Here is a 24609-nt window from a genome sequence, read left to right as displayed (position 1 = left end):
GTGTGAAGGATTATCAGGGTAAAATGAGAAAATCCTTCCTTGGACTAAATTACTTACTGTTGTGTTTTTACACACATTTTGTGCATTATAAATGCCAAAGCAACATTTGCAAAATCACCGAGTAATGATCAAGACCAGAGTACCCCAAGCAAGGTCAAAGTAACACATGCAAAAAAAGAACAGAGGGGAACCGGTGGCTGCAGGCAGGGCGCTGTGCCATGCTGGGAGCAGACTGCCCAGAGCTGGGTCTCCTCCTTCTAGCCTGTCCCGTGGCAGCTCCTGGTGAGCCTCCTCCTGTGGAGGCCCTGGGATGCATTTGTCCTTTTATGCACCATAACCCTGGGAGGAAACAACACTGGTACAGCTGGATCCTAAATAACTGTGTGAACCATGGTGAGAGGGCTGTAAGAGCCCATGCTGTTCCAGTTGAGAGCTGAGGAGCTGCTGGGAGGCTTCTCTTTGTGCTGTGCATTGCATAAGGCGAATGTCCACAACCTGTGCACGTTTCCCAGCACTCTCTGAAGATGCCATGCAGCTCTAACTATTTAGGTTACAGCGTGTTTGTTTTTTACAGTGTTGGTGGTGAGTATGGTTGTCTAAAGTCTAGTAGACAGCCATTTGCTAGGACCTTCTGTTCTTAGCAAACTTGACAATGTGGCTTGTTTAACTGCCTTATGTTATTATTGATATTTTCATCTTCTGTAACTAATTTTGCTGAGGAAAAATATATTATCGCCAACTTGGATCTCCTTAGTAAGAAAATGCCTCCAGCTTCAGCCCATTTGAATAATGCACAGACGGTTTTGTACAGGATCATGACTTCTTTGAGAAGGTTGCTGACATTGTGTGTCTGTGGGGCCAGGCTGGGAAGGGATCCTATTTGGTGAGACTGAGATTCTGAAGGAGGCTGCCATCGAGTCTTTCAAATAATTGTTTTTTCACCTATCATTGGGAGTTCAGAAAGAGCAAGCTCGTAGAAAAGCCTGAGGTACCTGAAAATGAATGTGATACTAAACAAAGAAGGCTAGGATGAGACTGAAAGATGAGAACTAAGGAAAAGAAATATAAGGTATCTTGAAAAGCAAAAATGTAACCAGAGCAGGTCATCCCTTCTAGGATCTCCAGCACAGTGCAGGACATGCACTGCCTGACCCCTTTGGGCAGCCCCAGCCACCGTGCACAGGCTCTCTAGGAAGGCACAGCAGATCCCAGTATTGTCTAGGTGTCATCACGGAGTTGACTTTTTGTCCTGGTTTCATCTAAGATAGAGTGAATTCTTTTCCTAATGGCTGGTATGATGCTGTGTTTCAGATCTGGGATGAGAATAACGTTGATAACACACCAGGGCCATAGTTGTTGCTGAGCAGTGCTCACACAGAGCCCAGGACTTCAGCTTCTCCTGCTGCCCTGCCAGCGAGGAGGACAGGGGTACACAAGGAGCTGGGAGGGGACAGAACCAGGACAGGTGGCCCAGAGTGGCTGAAGGGATGTCCCATGCTTGATGGCATCATGCTGAACAGTAAAACTGGGGATTTACGATGGGAGGGGGCTGCTGCTTGGGGATCGTCTGGGCATTAGTCAGTGTGTTCTAAGCAGTTGTGCTGTGCATCACTTGTGTTTTTTTAGTCTTTTTTTTTTTTTTTTTTCCCTCTTTCTTATCAAGCTGTACTTATCTCAACCCACAAGTTCTTGCACTTTTACCTTTTTTCAATTCCCTTCCCCATCCCACTGGGGGGAGCGAGTGAACAGCTGCATTGTGCTGAGCTGCTTGCCAGCTTAAACCACACAGACTTTTTTACCTCATGACAGCACCTTGCAGATACTATAAAGTGTGTAAGATGTAAGCCTCAAAGTGCAGGCGCGTTTTCTACATAGCATGCCTTCTAAGCAGCACAGGGGACCAGAAGTGTGTTTTAGTTATTCTAGTTTGAATAAAATCTTTGCTGAATAATCCCCTTGAATAGGGAACACGTGGAAATGAAGTAGACTATAGATTGGGAAGGCAGATTATATCTGCACAAGAATGGCCCTTAATGCTGAATCAGTAAGTGCAGATAACCTGGCACTGGGCATGCATTCACTAAAAACCGGTGACCTACTGCAGCCAGTCCACGTTAGGTAACGAGGAAGGTAGCAAAGTATAGAAAAGCAAACAGCTTACTAACACTGAAAAAGCACTCTTTCAAGTTAAATCAATAGGACAACATCTATGACCTGCAAAAAACATGAGACTTTAATAGACTTATTACAGTAAACAGAATCTAATATCTTTGGTAGCCACAAGATGACTTAGGAGATGCCTGCTGCAGGAGGATGTCGTGCTATAAAGGTGAAATTACTGGCAAGCAGAAATAATTTCCTGTAAACACGTGCACTCTCCCCTCTGTGAAACTTTAAAGCATTTACATAGAAGCACCATGTCAGTGGTGAGAACATTTGTGTCCTTTTTCATGTCATCCTTTAGCAAACAGTAAATAAAGTGTATGTATGATATTCCCCAGTACCTGCCGCTCTGGCCAAAGTAATTTCAGTGGACAGACTCTTGTGGCTTTGTTGAAGACCAGTGCATGTCCAGGGCCATGTTCTCTGTGACATGTCTGCAGGCATCAAGCCCGGATGTTGGAAGCAGCGCCGGGCAAAGGTCAGAGGAATATCGTGACTCTGCCCTCCTGCTGCTCAGGAGCAGAAGACATCCTATAGCAAGATGGGAGATTGGGAAGAGTTTTCCAGTGCACTAAAAGCTCAAGAGCGTATATTTAAAGATGGCTTTGTGATAATTCTTCCTTAAGTGTTGAAAGTTCCTCAGACAACAGGGGGAGGAACCTTTCTTGTGGCTGTGTCCCACTGGATCTCATCTTCTGTGCAGGTGTAGCAAGCCCTCTGGCACTGACACTGAGGGTAGCAGCTCTTAAATGTCTGCAAAAGGTAATCTCAGGCACTCATCAGCAACATAAGTTAAGAGGATGTGGGGACCTCACTCTCTTATACCCCTTTGAAAGTCTTCAGGCCAGGTGAATAAAATAGATAGGGGAAGCCATGTAGCTATAAGCTGTAAGAGCTTAGAGGGACAAAAACTAAAGAACTTAAAAACCACTGAAGGAGCTGAAAGGGAAGAATATGAAAGCTATCAGAGACTAAGGTGAATCGACAGAAAAAGTGTATAGTTATTTGCAGCAGGTGTAGTTAAAATCCCAACCACAACCTCACTAAGACCTCTTTTGCCAACAGAAGTGGGAGATCAATGCAAGAAACTATTTGAAGTTTTTAGGATGAAATAGGAAATGAAGCCACAGAGGAGGCGATGACAGCTATCCTATAGTAGTGTCCAAAGTGTGCTTGCAGCACGAACGCTGCAAAAAACATTCATGTGATGCTGGCTGAGACGCCACTATTAAGAGAACTCCAAGATCAGGGAGTAAGAGAGGGAACACGAGTTTCTAAAAAAAACAAATTAACAGAATCACAGAATCACAGAATTTCTAGGTTGGAAGAGACCTCAAGATCATCGAGTCCAACCTCTGACCTAACGCTAACAGTCCCCACTAAACCATATCCCTAAGCTCTACATCTAGACATCTTTTGAAGACTTCCAGGGATGGTGACTCCACCACCTCCCTGGGCAGCCTGTTCCAGTGCCTAACAACCCTTTCAGTAAAGAAGTTCTTCCTAACATCTAACCTAAAACTCCCCTGGCGCAACTTTAGCCCATTCCCCCTCGTCCTGTCACCAGGCACGTGGGAGAACAGGCCAACCCCCACCTCTCTACAGCCTCCTTTAAGGTATCTGTAGAGAGCGATAAGGTCGCCCCTGAGCCTCCTCTTCTCCAGGCTGAACAAGCCCAGCTCCTTCAGCCGCTCCTCGTAGGACTTGTTCTCCAGGCCCCTCACCAGCTTCGTCGCCCTTCTTTGGACCTGCTCAAGCACCTCGATGTCCTTCTTGTAGCGAGGGGCCCAAAACTGAACACAGTACTCGAGGTGCGGCCTCACCAGAGCCGAGTACAGGGGGACGATCACCTCCCTAGCCCTGCTGGTCACACTGGTACTGATACAAGCCAGGATGCCGTTGGCCTTCTTGGCCACCTCAGCAGACTGCTGGCTCATATTCAGCCAGCTGTCCACCATCACTCCCAGGTCCTACTCTGCCTGGCAGCTCTCCAGCCACTCATCTCCCAGCCTCTATCTCTGCTTGGGGTTATTGCGCCCCAGGTGCAGGACCCGGCACTTGGCCTTGTTAAACTTCATGCAGTTGGCCTCAGCCCATCGGTGCAGCCTATCCAGATCCTCCTGCAGAGCCTTCCTACCCTCGAGCAGATCGACACACGCACCTAACTTGGTGTCATCTGCAAACTTACTGAGGGTGCACTCAATGCCCTCGTCCAGATCATTGATGAAGATGTTAAAGAGGACCGGCCCCAGCACCGAGCCCTGGGGGACGCCACTAGTGACTGGCCTCCAACTGGACTTGACTCCATTTACCACAACTCTTTGGGCCCGGCTATCCAGCCAGTTTCTAACCCAACGAAGCGTGCGCCAGTCCAAGCCAAGAGCAGCCAGTTTCTTGAGGAGAATGCTGTGGGAGACGGTGTCAAAAGCCTTGCTGAAGTCAAGGTAGACCACATCCACAGCCTTTCCCTCATCCACCCAGCGCGTCACTTTGTCATAGAAGGAGATCAGGTTCGTCAAGCAGGACCTGCCTTCCATAAACCCATGCTGACTGGGCCTGATCGCCTGCTTGCCCTGCAAGTGCCGCATGATGACTCCCAAGAGGATCTGCTTCATGAGCTTACCTGGCACTGAGGTCAAACTGACAGTCCTGTAGTTCCCCGGTCTGCCCTCCGGCCCTTCTTGTAGATGGGCGTCACATTCGCTAGCCGCCAGTCAGCTGGGACCTCCCCCGATAGCCAGGACTGCTGATAAATGATGGATAGGGGCTTGGCCAGCTCCTCTGCCAGTTCTCTCAGTACCCTTGGGTGGATCCCATCTGGCCCCATCGACTTGTGCACATCCAAGTGCCGTAGCAGGTCACCAACCAGTTCTTCGTGGATGGTGAGGGCCACATCCTGCTCCCCATCCCCTTCCACCAGCTCAGGGTACTGGGTATCCAGAGAGCAACCGGTATTGCCGTTAAAGACTGAGGCAAAGAAGGCATTGAGCACCTCCGCCTTTTCCTCATCTCTTGTAACTAAGTTTGCCCCCGCATCCAGTAAAGGATGGAGATTCTCCTTAGTCCTCCTTTTTGTGTTGATGTATTTATAAAAGCGTTTTTTGTTATCTTTAACGGCAGTAGCCAGATTGAGCTCCAGATGAGCTTTGGCCTTCCTAATTTTGTCCCTGCACAGCCTCGCTACATCCTTATAGTCCTCCCTAGTGGCCTGCCCACTTTTCCAAAGATTATAAACCCTCTTTTTTCTCCTAAGCTCAAGCCACAGTTCTCTGTTGAGCCAGGCTGGTCTTCTTCCCCGCTGGCTCATCTTTGGGCACATGGGGACAGACCGCTCCTGCGCCATTAGGATTTCCCTCTTGAAGAGCGCCCAGCCTTCCTGGACCCCTCTGCCCTTCAGAACCGCCTCCCAAGGGATTCCACCAACTAGTGTCCTGAGCAGCCCAAAGTCAGCCCTCCGAAAGTCCAATACAGTGGTTTTACTGGTTCCCTTCCTGGCCTTGCCAAGAATAGTGAACTCCACCATTTCGTGGTCACTCTGCCCAAGACAGCTCCCGACAATCACATCCTCCACCAGTCCTTCTCTGTTTGTGAAGAGAAGGTCTAGCGGGGCACCACCCCTGGTAGGTTCACTAATCAGCTGCGTCAGGAAGCTATCTTCCATTTTCTCCAGAAACCTCCTAGACTGCTTTCTCTGGGCTGTGTTGTGCTTCCAGGATATGTCAGGGAAGTTGAAGTCCCCCACGAGTACAAGCGCTGAAGATTTCGCAACTTCTGTCAGCTGCCTGTAGAACTCCTCATCCGTCTCCTCATCCTGGTTCGGCGGTCTATAGCAGACCCCGACCAGGACACTAGCCTTGTTGTCCCTGCCGATCCTAACCCAAAGGGACTCGATCTTGTCATTCCTAGCCTCGAGTTCTACAACATCGAAAGACTCTCTAATATAGAGAGCCACACTGCCACCCCTTCTGTGCTGCCTGTCCCTTCTGAAGAGCTTATAGCCAGGCATTGCAGCACCCCAGTCATGAGACTGGTCCCACCACGTTTCCGTGATGGCAACCAAGTCGTAGCCTGCCTGCTGCACGATAGCTTCCAGCTCCTCCTGTTTGTTACCCATGCTGCGTGCATTGGTGTAGATGCACTTCAGCTGGGCCATTACCTTATTCCCCGGCCTTGCCATTGTTCCCCCTGGCACAGCTCCAACAATCCTTGCTTCACCACCATCCCCCTTCTTACCTAGTTTAAAGCCCTATCAATGAGCCCCGCCAGCTCCTGGCCAAGGATCCTTTTTCCCCTGAAGGATAGGGACCTGTCTACGGCCATCAGACCAGGTGCTGAATAAACTGCCCCATGGTCGAAAAACCCAAGATTTCTGCGTAGGCACCAGCCCCGGAGCCATGTGTTTAACAGGTGGGCTTTCCTTGTCCTCTCCGTACCCCTCCCTGTCATCGTAGGGATGGACGAAAACACTACCTGCACTCCCGCTCCGTCCACTAACCGTCCCAGCCCCCTAAAGTCTCTTTTGATTGCCTTTAGGCTTCTGTCTTCAATGTCGTCACTGCCCGCCTGGACTATCAGAAGAGGATAATAATCAGAGGGGCGTACCAGGTTGGGAAGCTTCCTGGCAACGTCCCTGACCCTGGCCCCAGGGAGGCAGCAGACTTCCCTACTGGTAGGGTCAGGCCGACAAATAGGGTCCTCTGTTCCCGTAAGGATAGAGTCTCCCACAACAATCACCCCTCTTTCTTTCTTGATGGAGGCAGTCCTGAGGCGTGGAGTCGACCTCCTCGCCCTAGGCATCCTCCTGGGAACACCTTCTACCTCTTCCTCAGTTGCTGGTCTATCAAGCTCCAGGGCCTCAAACCTGTTGTGTAAGGGCACCTGGGAAGGTGGGGCCGGAAGGGGAGGGCATCGCCTGCCATGTCGAGCAGGGACCTGTCTCCATTCCTCCTCAACTCCCAGATCCCCTCCCTCTGCCCGACGGCGACAGGGCAGGGGGTCCACCCCCATTTGGGGTGTCTCTCTGGTACCTCTCCTTGAGGCCCTGCAGGGAGTTACTCCACAAGTCTATCTCCCGCTCACACTCCCTGATGGCCCTCAACCTCTCCACCTCCTCCTTGAGCTCCGCCACCATGCGGATCAGGTCATCCACCTGCTCGCACCTCACGCACGCAGTGTCTCTGCCTCCCGCCGATGGCAGCAAATTCAAGGCAAAATAATCCAGAAAGTCTTCAGTGGTGTTTTCACAAAGGTTATAAAACCCCAGTATAACACCTGTTATCTCGTGTAGTGTGTGCCAGGGACACAATATTAGTTGCATGGGATTTCTGTTCTGTTCAGGCAGAAATGTGACAGTAATAGCACTGGATTACTTTGTCTCTATTTAATTTTGTCTTTCTGTTTAATACTGGGGAAGGAAGTGTCTTCAGAGAACAATATCACCATTGAAAAAAATTGCATTAATTAAAAATGAAATCAGTAGATCACATTAATTTCTAGCTTTTTTTTTTTTTTTTTTTTTTTTTTTTTGTAGCTATAGTAAGCTAGGAGAGGAAGATAAGAACCTAGGATTTCAAGGGAAAGTAGTTTATTTGTGCACAGAATACCTTGCATCTGATTGCACCTTTCTGGTGGTTCATCACAAGCCATAATATCCCCCTGAGTAAGCCTGTTTGGGATTGGTAGTGTGACCAAAATTCACATAAAATCTCTGCTAACTTTAAACTAACTAGTTTTGGTAGCAAACATGGAAAGACTTCAGCTTGGGCTAACTGATTGGAGTCTGTAATATATGTAAAATGTAGTATACCTTTACCAAAACCCAGGCTAACTAATGTACAGCTTGAGCAGGTGTATTTGACAGAGTTTTAAACCTGCTGCACATTTGGATTACCTGGCTAATTTATTTTCATTTTGCTTTTCCTGTCTCTTTTGTTTTAGGATTTTTTAATGTAGCACCATTCTTTATGAATTTTTAACATAGAACCATTATTAAATACTAGCACATGGACTGGGACACCCAGGGCAGGACTGGAGGGGACAATGGGAGGGCATCTTTATACCTTTACGTCACTACAGCTCTGTTCCTCTGTAGCCAATTAATATTTTCTTATCTTCCCTGTAATGTAGACTGAGCCCCATGTATTGTTACAATGCTGTCTTCATTTAGAAAGTCCTTTTTGCTACACAATATACAATATAATATACAAGAATATAGTATACGGTATATAATATACATAATATATAATTATATACATAATATATTGTAGCTCCAATACTGGCCTTACAGGTACACAAGGATCCTCCCTCTGGAAAAGTTTACCTCCTTTTTTTTTTTAAAATATATCGTTGCATACAAATCGGGTTCAAAATAATTTTTGGACATGTCTGAAGGCCTGTAATGTTGGCCTTGAGTGCATTCACAGTTTGGAACTGCTCTTAATACCCACTAGAGCTATTTTTTTTTTTTTCATTTGTAAAATTCAGTTTTTTAAAAAATCATATGTCTCCAGGAATTTTCATATAAAGCACCAAATGTTTTGAATACCGTGCTAAAATTACAGTTAGCAGAAGTGCAGTGTATGTAGCACAATATGTGTGATCTAGATGTCTAGAAGTTGTTTGACCATCTTGTATGTGTGAGGAACTTGCACCATCTTTGTGTATATATATATATGTACATGTATAAACTTGCTTCTCTGAATTACATCTTGCTATTGTCTCTAAGCTTTTTCTACTTACTGTGTAGGAAACTGTCTCTTCATGCTGGTTTTCTGTGTTATCTTCTATTGGAGGCATAAAACAGTCTAGAAAGAGGGTAACTATATACTCCCATATGAGTAGAGAAGGAAGATAGTTTCTAAGGTAAAGGCTCCTTGGCATTCTCTCCAAATAATCTTATTGAAGCACTTGGCTGAGTGAAAGCTGCTTAAGGGCTGTTTTTGTTGCCTTTGTTTGCTGAATGTCCCTTTTTCCTTATTTTTCCTAATTAATGAATTATTTATTGCTCAGAGACTAAAAACTAGCAGGGAAGCCTTATAAATGTAGATGCACTAAAATCAAGGCATAGTTTCTTTTGCAAGATAAAAGTGTACTACTGTGCATTTAAAAGTGCTTTCTTTTTTTCTTTTAAATTTATTTCATTTTATTTATTTATTTATTTATTTATGGTTTTCAAATGATTCTTTGGGATAAGAATGGTGTATCCTTTCATGACTGGTACAAGTTTAAAGGCTGTATCAGTGTGGCTAACATTCATTAATAGTAACACATTACTTACTCTAAACACATTAAGCCCACATACTTTATTACTTGGCTGCTTAGTTGTCTTCTGGTGTTGTGGCCTTACAGTAGTGTTGTAGTTACCATATATTCAAATTACATTCATAGTGAAGAGCGCAGCTGTCCTTCACTGTCAGGAACAGCACACAGGCTCTTCTTTTCTATGGAGTAGTTCAGGAGCAGCATGAGGACTTTATATACACTGGCTCTGCTGTGAAGGTCCTTGTACACCACGGTGTTTTTGCCCAACTAGGAGGGCTGAGTGGACGGTGTCCTACATGAGGGCTCTATGTACTCAGCAGCCTTGAGCTTTTTGCACAGTGTTTGCAGCATCTATGGAATGTTTGTGGGAGACAGGGAAATTTGGAGGTGACGTGCATTCTCCAGGAACCCAAAGAAACTGGCAAAGGAGATCTGGCAAGCTTCAAGTTATAACTGACCTGTAGATTTATTTATTTATTTATTTATTTTGAATAACACATTCTTTAGAAACCTCTATTACCCTTCTTAAAATTTGGAATTGAAAAAATTGAAGGATATGCAACACGTGAAATTGAGTGAATATGCATGTAATTGTTTCTTTTTCTTTTAATTTCATGGAGCCTTAGATCTTAAATTTCAGTCAAAGGGATTAGACCGATGAATGATGAACACCAAGTTTACTTAGTACACAGAAGATTACTTTTAAAGCCCATTATTTTACAAAGAATTTCAGTGGAACTTAAGTATGTTACATCTGCCTGAATATTCTTGTCTCTTACTTTTCTCAACAATGTGTAACTTGTTCTGTCAGGCTATAACCCTATTCATGTGAGTAATTCAAGGGGAAAAACAAACAAACAAAAAAAAAACAGCTTATAGTTCCAACATATGTGTTAGTTTCACCTAATAAACAGTTTCTACAGAGCAGGTTCAGTGTTTGAAATTAAAATTGGTGCAAGAAAGAGCTGGAACCATATTGCTGGGATTTAATCAGATAAACAACTCCTAATCCCTTCTGGGACACCAGCTGATGAATATGAAGTGCATGGATGTTTACTTAAACTATCAAGTGGTGGTAATGTCTAATCTACAGAAGTTTAAGGATCAAATACTTAAGCAAAACACACCTCATAAAAGCATGTGCTTAGAATTTGTGCTAGTGAGAGATCTCTTATCTCAGCACAAAGAATGAAGACGTCTGTCTAGAGATAAACATGCTTTTCTGGGAAGGATGTTAGCCCAGGAGTGCTACTGCATAGCTTGTCATCATGGTGACAAGACAAGCAGAAGCCAAGCTGACTTGCATGCCAGACTGCTTAAGAAATGGCAACTCAAGGAGCATGAATGGGACTGGCACAATTTTGATCGCAAATGGACAAGGAAGCAAGAGATACTTCTCTGGGCTCTGGTCCATGTGTTACCGTTATCAGCAAAAGTAGTGGTTAAATGAATAAAGAATGTTCTTGAAGTTTCTTGAAACACAAACTGTGCTGAGATTTAAATGAGCTTGAACCTCATGAGATGTGCATCTGCTCTCCTGCATCCTGGCAGTGGAAGCATTGCTCTATCAAGAGATAATTGCATTTTGGCCAAACAACTTCAAGTATGATGTACAAAAAAACTTGAGTGTCTCACTGCCTCGAAATCTTATCATAGAATCATAGAATCATAGAATATCCTGAGTTGGAAGGGACCCTTAAGGATCATCAAGTCCAACTCTTGACACCGCACAGGTCTACCCAAAAGTTCAGACCATGTGACTAAGTGCACAGTCCAATCTCTTCTTAAATTCAGTCAGGCTCGGTGCAGTGACCACTTCCCTGGGGAGCCTGTTCCAGTGTGCAACCACCCTCTCTGTGAAGAACTTCTTCCTGATGTCAAGCCTAAATTTCCCCTGCCTCAGCTTAACCCCGTTCCCGCGGGTCCTGTCACTGGTGTTAATGGAGAAAAGGTCTCCTGCCTCTCGACACCCCCTTACGAGGAAGTTGTAGACTGCGATGAGGTCTCCCCTCAGCCTCCTCTTCTCCAGGCTGAACAGGCCCAGTGCCCTCAGCCGTTCCTCGTACATCTTCCCCTCCAGGCCTTTCACCATCTTCGTAGCCCTCCTCTGGACACTCTCCAACAGTTTCATGTCCTTTTTATACTGTGGTGCCCAGAACTGCACACAGTACTCGAGGTGAGGCTGCACCAGCACAGAGTAGAGCGGGACAATCACCTCCCTTGACCTACTAGCGATGCCGTGCTTGATGCACCCCAGGACACGGTTGGCCCTCCTGGCTGCCAGGGCAACACTGCTGGCTCATATTCAACTTGTTGTCTTCCCTGTTCCAAGCTTGTGCCACAGTTGGCTGTCATTGCATTACAATAGAAAGTGAAAGCCTTTAAAACTCCTTGTCTGAGGCCAGTAAATCAGTAGAAAATCCATCATTTACTTTACAAGTGTTGGATCAATGCTAAAAGAGTCATGTGTTATCCCCTACAAGACACATCCCATTTTTCTTTCACACATCTAAGTAGAGCCCCATCTGGTTTCACAACTGAATGTAGAAATGTCTGTGCTAGGACCAGGAGCAACATAGCCACCACTATATTTAAGCCATTGGTATCAAGCATCATTTCTTCATGTGGAGGGAAGCTGACATCCCTGATGGACCAACCACTATTCAGGTACTGTGAACAAAGACTTACCAAAGACACCAACATCTTAATATGGCTGTTGATTTCACCTAATGAAGATGTTCTTTTATTCTTAATCTGCACAGGGCGATGTTAAATCACCAGAGAGAGCAGACAGAGGAACTTTTAATTCTTACAGAATTCCTCATCTTGATTTTTGTAGAAAAAGTATAGTTAAAAGCTCAGCTGATTAGCAAAGGATCTATGTACATGGAGCATAAAATATTTTGGCAGGAAGCATGTAATGCTATTAGCTACGCCCCCAACCACTTCCAGCATTCACTCTACATAATCAATAAGAACAAAATGCCAGAGCGTCTGCCCATCCTCACAGCTGCACAGCCACCATGAATGCACTGCGGTTATTACTGAGCCTGAATTATGTCAGGCCAAGTAACAGGCTGGAGTCTGAAAGCACACCCACCTTCATTGGTCCACCCCTTTCAACCTGTGCACCCGCCAAACTTACCATCTCCAGCAGGAACGTCCCTGCACAGCATGCTAGAAAGTGAATGCAAGCAGCTGCTCTGCACCTGGGACCAAAATCCTGGCAAATCTCATGTGTTGTTTAATAATTTTGCATAGATCAACAGTTTTTGAATAGTGCACAGCAGGTTTTAAAATTCTCATTGTACATTCATGGATCATTGCACTTTTTCTAATGCACAGCAATTGTCACTATTGTTAAACCAAAATGTTTGTCTTCCCTCTAGTCCAGAGCATTTCAATGGGTTAAAAGATAAAAACACTAAAACTTCATATACCCACTGACATCATTAAAAGCTACACCTAGTCTCATTTGCTTCCTCCCCCAATATCCTGCTTCTCTTTATCAGTAGTGTTAAATAGTGACACCTACAGAGAAAATGAACTGAGGCTTCTTCAATAAAACAATAGGGTATCACTAATTCTATTGTGCTAATCACTGCTGAACTGGTATTAAAATGGTCTCATGTTGTCCATGTAGAGCTCTGTGCTTCTGTACAACTGATAAACCCCTCCACAAGTCTATCACTCAGACCATCGTGTTTTTCTGGTTGCTTAAACACACAGCACTTCAGTTTATTATGCAGGTTTCCAAATCTTTGGCTTCCTGGACAAAGGATCTTCCTTTCAATCTTGCTTCCAACTCCTTGTAATTATGTGTCAGACCAGAGTATATATTATGATTTGTATTTTGTACCAGTGCTATAAGCAGCCTTCAGAATAGGCCCAGTCTGGCAGTACAGTAATGGGTGTTACTATATTAACTGTAGCTGTGGTGCTGTTACCTGCACGGCCCCTTGTAGCCATGGGCATTGCTTTTAGGGGCCTTGAACTGGTTCTGTGGTGGGCTGGGTGCTGAAGCACTTGTGTTCCCACTAACTCCTTACTTTAAAGCAAATGGTTGTCAAATTGCTGCTCTCTCTTAGGAGAGAAACTTGAAGTCCAGATGTGAGGTTTCGATCTGCCACTTCAGTCCTTTAGAACAATAAAATCAGAAAGAATTACCATAAGAAAAGGGGAGTTTCAGAATGGCCTGGACTTCCCAACGGAAGTTCCTGTTGGAACTTCCAACAAGTTTTAGAAGTCTCTACCTCGATCATCCTCCAGTTAAATCAACTGTATTTATGTTAGTAACTATAAGATTAAGACTTCAGGTAATTAAAAAAAAAGAAGCAAGTGTATCTGAAAACAGTTGTCCCAAACGCAGCAATATTCTTGTTGACATATGACGGGGCTGTTGTTACAGGATACCACAGTACTGTGGGGGCTGTACAAATTGTCCTGCTCCAATTATTATTATTATTATTATTATTATTATTATTATTATTATTATTATTATTATTATTATTATTATTATTATTATTATTAATGGCTGTGATGGGAAATACTCAATTTTTGTTGTTGAAGTGAAAGTTTTACATCCTGGCCTACTGCTGCTGTCATGCACATCAGCAGGGCTAGGGAGGTGATCGTCCCCCTGTACTCGGCTCTGGTGAGGCCGCACCTCAAGTACTGTGTTCAGTTTTGGGCCCCTCACTACAAGAAGGACATCGAGGTGCTTGAGCGGGTCCAAAGAAGGGCGACGAAGCTGGTGAGGGGCCTGGAGAACAAGTCCTACGAGGAGCGGCTGAAGGAGCTGGGCTTGTTCAGCCTGGAGAAGGGGAGGCTCAGGGGCGACCTTATCGCTCTCTACAGATACCTTAAAGGAGGCTGTAGTGAGGTGGGGGTTGGCCTGTTCTCCCACGTGCCTGGTGACAGGACGAGGGGGAATGGGCTAAAGTTGCGCCAGGGGTGTTTTAGGTTAGATGTTAGGAAGAGCTTCTTTACTGAAAGGGTTGTGAGGCATTGGAACAGGCTGCCCAGGGAGGTGGTGGAGTCACCATCCCTGGAAGTCTTCAAAAGACGTTTAGATGTAGAGCTTAGGGATATGGTTTAGTGGGGACTGTTAGCGTTAGGTTAGAGGTTGGACTCGATGATCTTGAGGTCTCTTCCAACCTAGAAATTCTGTGATTCTGTAATCCATATTCCCCCAAACATCAAAAGATTAGGGATTTCAGTGCAGAATTACCTGGTCTTCTTCTCAGTAAATGTTGCATTTTCAGAGAACTGGAAATGAAAAACATTGGAAATGTTTCAGGTCCATCCTGACATATTCCAGTTTTTAATTTTTCTCGAGTGAACTATGGTAGTAGGGAAAATCTTTCATTATAATAATATTGCAAGTATAGCTATTAGACGGCATTGAGTCATGCAGTTTGTATACTGTTTCTGTGCAACATTACTGTTCACTGACAAGGTAAAAAGTAAGCGCATATCCAACAGAAGGAGTTGGGGAATAGTTGACTTAAACTCTTGCTATTGTTTCTGAGCTGAAAACAAACCTTATAACATATCTCAATGGATTTCTATAGCCAACAACACGTATCTGAAACTATAGCAACTAACCAGAGACCAGTACTGGGAGAACTGATTCGCTAACAAATTAATGTGAAAAGAATGTTTCAAAAATGACACTTCCAAGGCTATTCTGCACATGTCTAAAATTAAAAGCGAATAAAACTTCTGTTTTCATTAGTTTCAATTACAGCACCATTTGCCTTTCTTTACTCTGTGTATTCTTAATCTACCATTTGCCTTAAATTGGAGACATATCTGTAGACCCCAATACACATAATTAGCTGGGGTATGGGGAAGCAGAACTATTTCCTGAATTAACTGTATAGAAAAATCCCTGCTTGTGGAAGAAGTAGAAATAAAGGCTTTGCTAAGCCTAACAAGATGCATACAATGCTTTGATAAGAACAATGAAAAAACTTCCTTTTTACTGTACACTAAATAATGTGTCTTGACATAACATACAACTACAGCCAAACAAGGTCTGACATTTTCTGGACTCAATACTATCATGCAAAATTCTGAAATTATATAAGAACAGCTTTTCTTTGCAGCAAAGTGTTTGCAGAAACCCTTTGTTTGCTCATTTGATTCCGGGCATGAGGCATATCTTTCCATCCCTTTGTTGGTTTAGGAGAAGCTCCAGCAAAGGGTTCAGAAAGTGCACAGTGCAGAAAGCAATCAGGGCCAGGGATGGCAAAAAGGTAAGTAGCTTACTGAAAGAGGGAGAAAGACGAGGGCAGGAATAGGAACCATCCTTCTGCTTGTCTTCAGCTGTTTCTCATACACAAAGCCAGATTCCTCAGGCTGAGGAAGAAATTTCAGACTGTGTATCTAAAGAAAATGTAGCAATAATAAAAACAAAGTACAAAATAATCCAAACCAGAAAAAAAAAAATATAGCCATGCTGTGGCCGTATAAAAATATGAAAGAGAAAAGAGAAAGAATAAAAACAGCCAACATTAAGAGCTCAGCAAGTCCTTCCTAATGGGCTAACAAGACAATGCCAGGAACAATATAGCAGTGGAAAAGGTGGCATTCAAGGAATATCACAAAATTACAGTTTTAAAATTATTATGAGAATGAGCCATTTACTCTGAGTACCATTCATTTTAAAATCTTGTTACAATTGTTCTCTTTATAACCTCAGCCACAATAATGAGTAAGCCTTTGCATCCCTTACACATTGAGTGGAAAGCACTGCTGCACACTGCTCCTCTGACCTTTTGTAAAAGTCTGCAATTTGCTGGTCTGTCATTCCTACCTCTTCTTCTACAAGAGCTCTGCCTCCTGGGACCAGTGCTGGGAGGGCCTGTTTGCAGAGGACTTAGGTGCCTGCAGCCAGACTGCATTCTGGCCTCTTCCCCATATGCTGGTCATCAGAAGTAGGGTTACCTCAGGCAGTGACTGTAATATGGTTGGGTTTTGCTGAAAAACTGAAAAAAAATCCTTACTGGTTAAGTGACACAACGATTTTGACTGTTACATCTGTCTCATTCAGTCTCCTTATCAAATGACTTGCAAGCTGAGGATAAAGTGTAAGATTTTGAATAAAACCTTCGTGTAGAGCTGTAAAAATTAACCATGCGGCAAGCTTTATTTGTTTTCTTGTCAGTTCACATTCCCTCCGTATTACCTGTTTACCCAAAGGGTGTGTAAACCTTTGCTGACCTGAACATTGAATGGTTTCCCAATTACTCTTTTGGATTGCTAGCTACTTTAGTATTTGATTAGGCTAAAACGAGGAGGCTGTGACAGGCAGTACAGGGCAAACTGTGCTTTTTACAATTACTTGTGGGGATTGGAGCCAACCACCTGCTTCAAAGCCCAGAGGGGTTAATTGCAACCCTCTTTCTCTAGACCCCTGCATACTTGAGCAGATAGCCAGCCACCCTTTCCTCCTGGTTGCAAACAGTCTCAAATAACGTTTTCTGATTTTGTCTGGCAGTTGACAATGGATAGTGACAGACTGTTTTAAAAAGGCTCACTCTGTGCATCTCAGATTAGAGGACAGCAGTTTCAAGTTTTGGCTGTGTTTTCTCACTCTCTAGTGTGTGCACGAGAGGACTGAGCAGCAGGGTCCCTCTTTGTTCCCTCGGAATCAGCAGCTCAAAAGCAATCTGTGCATGGACCACCTGCTACTGTAGCCCTCCCTGTGCTGCCCTGCTCCAACAGTGCTTGCCCCACAGTGAACCTGTGGGACTGATGAGCTAAACAGAGGCATCTGCTCCCCAAACTCCAGCAGCAGCTACAATTTCCCCTCCATCAGCATCATGTGCTACTCCTGGAGCAGGCGTACACTGAAGGAAATGAAGAGAAACCTTTTTTATAGGCCCCTGGCCTCCACTAGGGTAGAGAATACAGTTGGTGCTGAAGCTCAACGCGTTTCTCATTCCCTCTTCACTTTTGAGGAGTGAAAGACTGCTGTTAGCATGAGATCACAGCTTTTGTCTCAGACCTGGATGAAATGAATTCTTTGTGCAAAATGCTGGCCTGGTGTAAGGCTTACACCAGGCCAGCATTGTGAGGGCTTACACTTTGGCCTGGTGTAAGCCCTCAGAATGAGGCTTTATGGCAGGGCTGCAGTGCCTCAGATGCCTTGCCAAGGCCCAGGACCATGCTCTGTTTGTCCTGGCTCCTCAGTAGATCCTGGTGGAAATACGAGCACTGGGCATTTGCTATATTTGCTCAAGGTTCTTGTTTCCTTCAGATAAACCAAGTCTACTTCCAAGAAACAACTCCTGGGAAGTGTAGAGAATGAAACATAACAGTAATTAAATGCATGTGAGTGTAACACAGGCTTCCTCAGGCGAGCCTTAGTCCAGCCTGAATGGCTAACAGCAGTCATGGTTTCACATACTTTGTCGGGGGCTGGATTCATCTAGCTGCTGTGATTTTCGCAGAATCACAGAATTGTCTGTGTTGGAAGAGACCTCAAGATCATCGAATCCAACCTCTGACCTAACACTAGCAAGTCCTCCACTAAACCATATCACTAAGTTCAACATCTAAACATCTTTTAAAGACCTCCAGGGATGGTGACTCAACCACTTCCCTGGGCAGCCCATTCCAATGCCTCACAACCCTCTCGGTAAAGAAGTTCTTCCTAATATCCAACCTAAAACACCCCTGGCGCAACTTTAGCCCATTCCCCCTCCCCCTGACACCAGGCACGTGCGAGAATAGACCAATCCCCACCTCACTACAGCCTCCTTTAAGGTATCTGTAAAGAGCAATAAGGTCGCCCGTGAGCCTCCTTTTCTCCAGGCTGAACAAACCCAGCTCCCTCAGCCGCTCCTCGTAAGACTCGTTCTCCAGACCCCTCACCATCTTTGTTGCCCTTCTCTGGACTCTCTCGAGCACCTCCATGTCCTTCTTGTAGTGAAGGGCACAAAACCGAACACAATACTCAAAGTGCGGCCTCACCAGAGCCGAGTACAGGGGAACAATCACTTCCCTAGCCCTGCCGGCCACACTGCTTCTTATGCAAGCCAGGATGCTGTTGGCCTTCTTGGCCACCTGAGTACACTGCTGGCTCATATTCAGCTGACTATCAACCAATACTCCCAGGTCCTTCTCCACCAGGCAGCTTTCCAACCACTCATCTCCCAGCCTGTAGCTCTGCTTGGGGTTGTTGCACCCCAGGTGCAGGACCTGGCACTTGGCCTTGTTGAACTTGATACAGCTGGCCTCAGCCCATCTGTCCTGCCTATCCAGATCCTCCTGCAGAGCCTTCCTACCCTCAAGCAGATCGACACACACACCTAACTTGGTGTCATCTGCAAACTTACTGAGGGTGCACTCGATCCCCTCATCCAGATCATTGATAAAGATATTAAAGAGGACTGGCCCCAGTACTGAGCCCTGGGGAATGCCACTAGTGACCGGCCTCCAACTGGATTTGACTCCATTCACCACGACTCTTTGGGCCCAGCTATCCAGCCAGTTTTTAAACCAATGAACTGTACACCAGTCTAAGCCACGAGCAGCAAGTTTCTTGAGGAGAATGTTGTGGGAAACAGTGTCAAAAGCATTACTGAAGTAAAGGTAGGCCACATCCACATCCTTTCCCTCGTCTACCAAGCATGTCATTTTGTCATAGAAGGAGATCAGGTTCGTCAAGCAGAACCAATGCTGACTGGGCCTGATCACCTGTTTGCCCTGTAAGTGCTGCGTGATGACACTCAAGATAATCTGCTCCATGAGCTTCCCTGGCACTGAGGTCAAGCTGACAGGCCTATAGTTCCCCAGGTCTACCCTCCAGCCCTTCTTGCAGATATTTGCAAGCTGCCAGTCGACTGGGACCTCCCCCGATAACCAGGACTGCCGATAAATGATGGAAAGCAGCTTGGCCAGCTCCTCTGCCAGTTCTCTCAGTATCATCAGGTGGATCCCATCTGGCCCCATCAACTTGCATACATCCAAGTGCTGACAATTTTGCAACTTCTGCCATTTGCTTGTAGAACTCCTCATCAGTCTCCTCATCCTGGTTCAGTGGCCTATATCAGACCCCCACCAGGATGCTTGCCTTGTTGGCCTTCCTGCTGATCCTAACCCATAGGGACTCAACCTTATCATTCCCAGCCTCATATTCTGCGACATCAAAACTCTCTCTGATATAGAGAGCCACACCACCACGCCTTCCGTGCTGCCTGTCCCTTCTGAAGAGCCTATAGCCAGATAATACAACACTCCAGTCATGAGAGTGGTCCCACCACGTTTCCATGATGGCAACCAAGTTGTAGCCTGCCTGCCGTGCGATGGCTTCCGGCGCTTCCTGTTTGTTTCCCATGCTGCGTGCATTAGTGTAGATGCACTTCAGTTGGGCCATTGCCTTCTCTCCCAGCCTTGCCATTGTTACCCCTGGCTCAGCTCTAACAAGCCTTGTTTCAGCCTCGTCCCCCTTCTTACCTAGTTTAAAGCCCTCTCAATGAGCCCTGCCAGCTCCTGGCCCAGGATCCGTTTTCCCCTTAGAGATAGGGACCCGTCAGGCTGGGTGTCAGGCCATCAGGCCGGGTGTCTAGTAAAGCACACCATGGTCAAAAGAACAAAATTTCTGTGTTGGCACCAGCCTCTAGGCCACGTGTTTATCAGGTGGGCTTTCCATGTCCTCTCTGTACCCCTCCCTGTCACCGTAGGGATAGACGAAAACACCACCTGTACTCCCGCTCCACCCACTAACTGTCCCAGTCCCCTAAAGTCCCATTTGATGGTCTTCAGGCTTCTCCCTTCAATGTCATTGCTGCCAGCCTGGACTATTAAAAGAGGATACTAGTCAAAGGGGCGAACCAGGTTGGGAAGCTTTCTGTCAATGTCCCTGACCCTGGCCCCAGGGAGGCAGCAAACTTCCCTATGGGTAGGGTCAGGCTGACAAACAGAAAAAAAATCTGTTCCCCTGAGAAGGGAGTCGCCTACAACAATCACCCTTCTTTTTGTCTTGGTGGAGGCAGTCCTGAGGCGTGGAGTCAACTTCCCTAGGCATCTACCCTAGGCATCCTCCTGGGCAGACTTTCTACCTCTTCCTCACCTACCGGTCTCTCAAGCTCCAGGGCCTCAAACCTGTTGTGTAAGGGCACCTGGGAAGGTGGGGCTGGTGGGGGGGTTCATCGCCTGTGATGTCAAGCAGGGACCTGTCTCTATTCCTCCTGAACTTCCAGGTCCCCTTCCTCTGCCCGACTGCAATAGGGCAGAGGATCCACCCCCATTTGGGGTGCCTCACCCCGGTACCTCTCCTTCAGGTCCTGCAGGGAGTTGCTCCACCAGTCTATCTCCCGCTCACACTCCCTGATAGCCCTCAACGTCTCCACCTGCTCCTTAAGTTCTGCCACCAGGCAGACCAGGTCATCCACCTGCTCGCACTTCACACACACAGTCTCTCTGCCCCCCGCAGATGGTAGCAAAAGGCTCAGGCACTCCCTGCATCTGGAGACCTGAACTGCTGCATTTTTGAGTGGGCAGTCAGTCTGGGTGTGTACAAACTTCCTAGAGAGAGCACTGTGCCTGGTGGAGACCATTGCAGCTTAGGTAGCAGTAGACCGCCGTTAGAGCTCTTCGTATGGGCAGGGGAAGAATGCTCTGCCCTCCCTACTCGCCCTGCCTGCGCGAACTGCCGCGCCACTCTCTACTGGCACACCACACCCTGTTTGCCTGCCGTGGTCACTCCCACTCCCTAGGGGCTGCTTTTGAACGGCCAGGGAGAGGGCGCTGCTGGCTCTGCCTACGCCTCGTCTGCCTCCCTCGCGAGGGCTGCTGGGTACCAGTTGGTCCCTCAAATGGCCTCAATGCCGGAAAACATAGCCCTGCCTGTCCAATCCCCCGCTCTGCTGCAGAACGCGTCTGCCCCGTAGCCGATCACCTCAGGAAATCAAATTTTCACCCTTACTTGCACAGTCAAACTTAATTTTCTTTCAAATTCCTTTGTTTGGTTGTACCTTAACAGAGTAAAACCAAACTCCAGGTAGAGAACTGAAATAATCATTATGTCTGTCTTCAAACTTTCTTATCAAGAGTGGAGAATTTTCTAGAAGATACGCTTAAGTGAAACATAAGCTCTAAAGCCTGCACAGGGGCACTGGGTGAACTCATATGGCATAGTTATATATACAGATTTATACCTACCTCTTGGTCAATATAAAAATAACTAAATGGCTCTTTCTAGACATATAATCTGTGGATAGGCTGCACCAATGGGCTGAGGTCAACTGCATGAAGTTTAACAAGGCCAAGTGCCGGGTCCTGCACCTTGGGTGCAATAACCCCAAGCAGAGCTACAGGCTGGGAGATGAGTGGTTGGAGAGCTGACTGGCAGAGAAGGACCTGGGAGTGATGGTGGACAGTCGGCTGAATATGAGCTAGCAGTGTGCTCAGGTGGCCAAGAAGGCCAACGGCATCCTGGCTTGTATCAGAACCAGTGTGACCAGCAGGGCTAGGGAGGTGATCGTCCCCCTGTACTCGGCTCTGGTGAGGCTGCACCTCGAGTGCTGTGTTCAGTTTTGGGCCCCTCGCTACAAGAAGGACATCGAGGTGCTTGAGCGGGTCCAGAGAAGGGCGACGAAGCTGGTGAGGGGCCTGGAGAACAAGTCCTACGAGGAGCGGCTGAGGGAGCTGGGCTTGTTCAGCCTGGAGAAGAGGAGGCTCACGGGCGACCTTATTGCTCTTTACAGATACCTTAAAGGAGGCTGTAGTGAGGTGGGGGTTGGCCTGTTCTCCCACGTGCCTGGTGACAGGACGAGGGAGAATGGGCTAAAGTTGCGCCAGGGGAGTTTTAGGTTAGATGTTAGGAAGAACTTCTTTACTGAAAGGGTTGTTAGACATTGGAACAGGCTGCCCAGGGAGGTGGTGGAGTCACCATCCCTGGAAGTCTTTAAAAGACGTTTAGATGTAGAGCTTAGGGATATGGTTTAGTGGGGACTGTTAGTGTTAGGTTAGAGGTTGGGCTCGATGATCTTGAGGTCTTTTCCAACCTAGAAATTCTGTGATTCTGTGAAATTTGTAAGCCAAACCTGATGATCATTTTTCAGCTACAATTTAAGTCCATCTTCGTGTTCCCTAATTTACCAGCCTTCCTCCATAGTGACAAAAATGCATGAGCATTTTAAGCTGTAAGACGATAAATCTAAAATATTTGATGCTGTCGTGTCAGATAATGCTTATTCCCTTGATCAGGTCTTGATATTTATCCTTCCCTCTTTGGGCTTTCTCAATTATTTCTGTCCTGTATTAATTTGCACAAAACTTCCTATATGTGGGCATTATGATTTAGAATCTCAACTGCTCATTCACTTAATGGGATTTATTAATGTGCTTAACTTTCCCAGAGACACTTGTGACACGTTTTGAAGGGGAAAGAAGGATTCTGAGTATGCTCTATCTCATTTGTTTCTCCTGAGCCTGAAGTGCATTTTAAGCTCTTTCATCAGATAGCTATTTTTTTGTTTTTGTACTTGTTCAGCATTGATGTGAAAGTAGTATTCTCTGAAAAAAAGTGAATTAGTTTCCTTTGCCCTAGTCCTCATAAACTGGATTACACCCTTAGCAATAAATAAATAAATAAGTAAATAAAGATTGTACATTGTTTAGGAGCTGAGAAACTGACTTGAAAATGGTAAATGTGGAAGTGAAACTCTTTCACTTTATACACGGGTATTGCCTATGGAGAGAAAAACATTAGTGCGCTTTTCTAACAAGACTCTAAAAGCACTTGACAATATTTTAGCAAAGCTATTATCTAATAATTAGCAGTACAGAAGAATGACATTAGTTGTACAGTGCTGTTATAAAAGGGACAACAAGAAAAGTTTGACTGTGAGGTATCAGTTAAAGCACGAAACAGTTACTTGGTATGGTCAATGTTCAGTGGGTATATACCAACAGATAAGTTGGCACAATGTTTCCCTATTGCTACTCCCTCCATGCTTGGCTTGGGAGTTGCCATAATGTCAGAATTACCATCATCATGGTCATTCTGCAAATTAAACTGTTTGCTAAATTATATGTATAAAGGTTGCTTGTATTCTTCACCTTCCGAAGTAGCTGATTCTTAGCCAAGTTACCTATAAATCTTAAAAGCATTACATAAGCCAGTTTGGCAAAATTTTGTTATCTAAATGTGTACCTTATGATAGTAGAATTCAGGTACCATTTATCAAACAGCACGATACCGTGTTAGAACTCAGGAGAAATTCCATCTGAATTTCAAAACATAACAAAATTAATTTCAAAGTATTAAGTAAGGACAGTTTCTGAGAAAACAAAACAAAAAGCTGCTATGCATTTACCATATTTTTTCTTGGCTCAATATCCTCTTACTCCTTTTAATATCAGAAAATATTAGAGGTACATTTGCACAGCAAAACCAACCTGTGTTTCAGCATATACCCCACTGAAGTCTACATGAGTTAGTAACTCATAAAGAGTGGCTGAGGGCCCTTGTTTTGCTCAGCCCAGAGCAGAGGCTGAGGGGAGGCCTCATGGCAGCCTGCAGTTCCCTCACAAGGGGAGCCGAGCAGGTGCTGAGTTCTGCTCTCCGGGGACAGCAACAGGACCCGAGGGAACAGCCTGGAGCTGGGACAGGGCAGGGTCAGGCTGGGTGTTAGGGTAAGGTTCTGCACCCAGAGGGTGGTTGGGCACTGGGACAGGCTCCCCAGGGCAGTGGTCACAGCCCTGCTGGCACTCAAGAAGTGTTTGGACAATGCTCTCAGACACATGGTTTCTGGGTGGCCTTTTGGGAGTTGGACTCAATGGTCCTCGCGGGTCCCTTCCAACTTGGGGTATTCTATGATTCTGTGATTCTATGAACTCCAGTAAACTGGAATCACTGGCTTAGCCAGAATCCCTTCATACCTGAACCTGAATCCAACATGACAAAGAACAGTCCTGACAAGAGAACAGAGTCCATTTTGGTAGTAGAACTACATCTTATGAGCCATGGTTTTAAAAGATTTAATCCACAGTACATGAACTGTGTTGGAGGTTATCACCTCTCTCTTGCTTCGAAGAAGAATGCAGGCCTGTAATTAATACATGTATATATGCATGAATATATATGTGTGTACATGTATATGCATACATGTATATGTAAACTTTAATCTAAATGTATGTATATATAATCTAAAAGAGTATACACACACA

At 45.6% G+C, this 24609-nt stretch overlaps 1 protein-coding gene and 1 long non-coding RNA gene across 5 annotated transcripts in view; one reads left to right on the top strand and one right to left on the bottom strand.

Annotated features, from left to right (window-relative positions):
- LOC139998800 (uncharacterized) overlaps window positions 1-24609 on the bottom strand; it is a 117902-nt gene that overhangs the window by 16596 nt on the left and 76697 nt on the right. The window lies entirely within an intron of this gene.
- LOC101803831 (transmembrane protein 132B) overlaps window positions 1-24609 on the top strand; it is a 267174-nt gene that overhangs the window by 227252 nt on the left and 15313 nt on the right. The window lies entirely within an intron of this gene.

This window comes from Anas platyrhynchos, chromosome 16, assembly GCF_047663525.1.
Source record: "Anas platyrhynchos isolate ZD024472 breed Pekin duck chromosome 16, IASCAAS_PekinDuck_T2T, whole genome shotgun sequence".
Lineage (NCBI taxonomy): Eukaryota > Metazoa > Chordata > Aves > Anseriformes > Anatidae > Anas > Anas platyrhynchos.
Note: the sequence above shows the minus strand (reverse complement) of the source record. Positions and strands in the feature narration are given on the sequence as shown.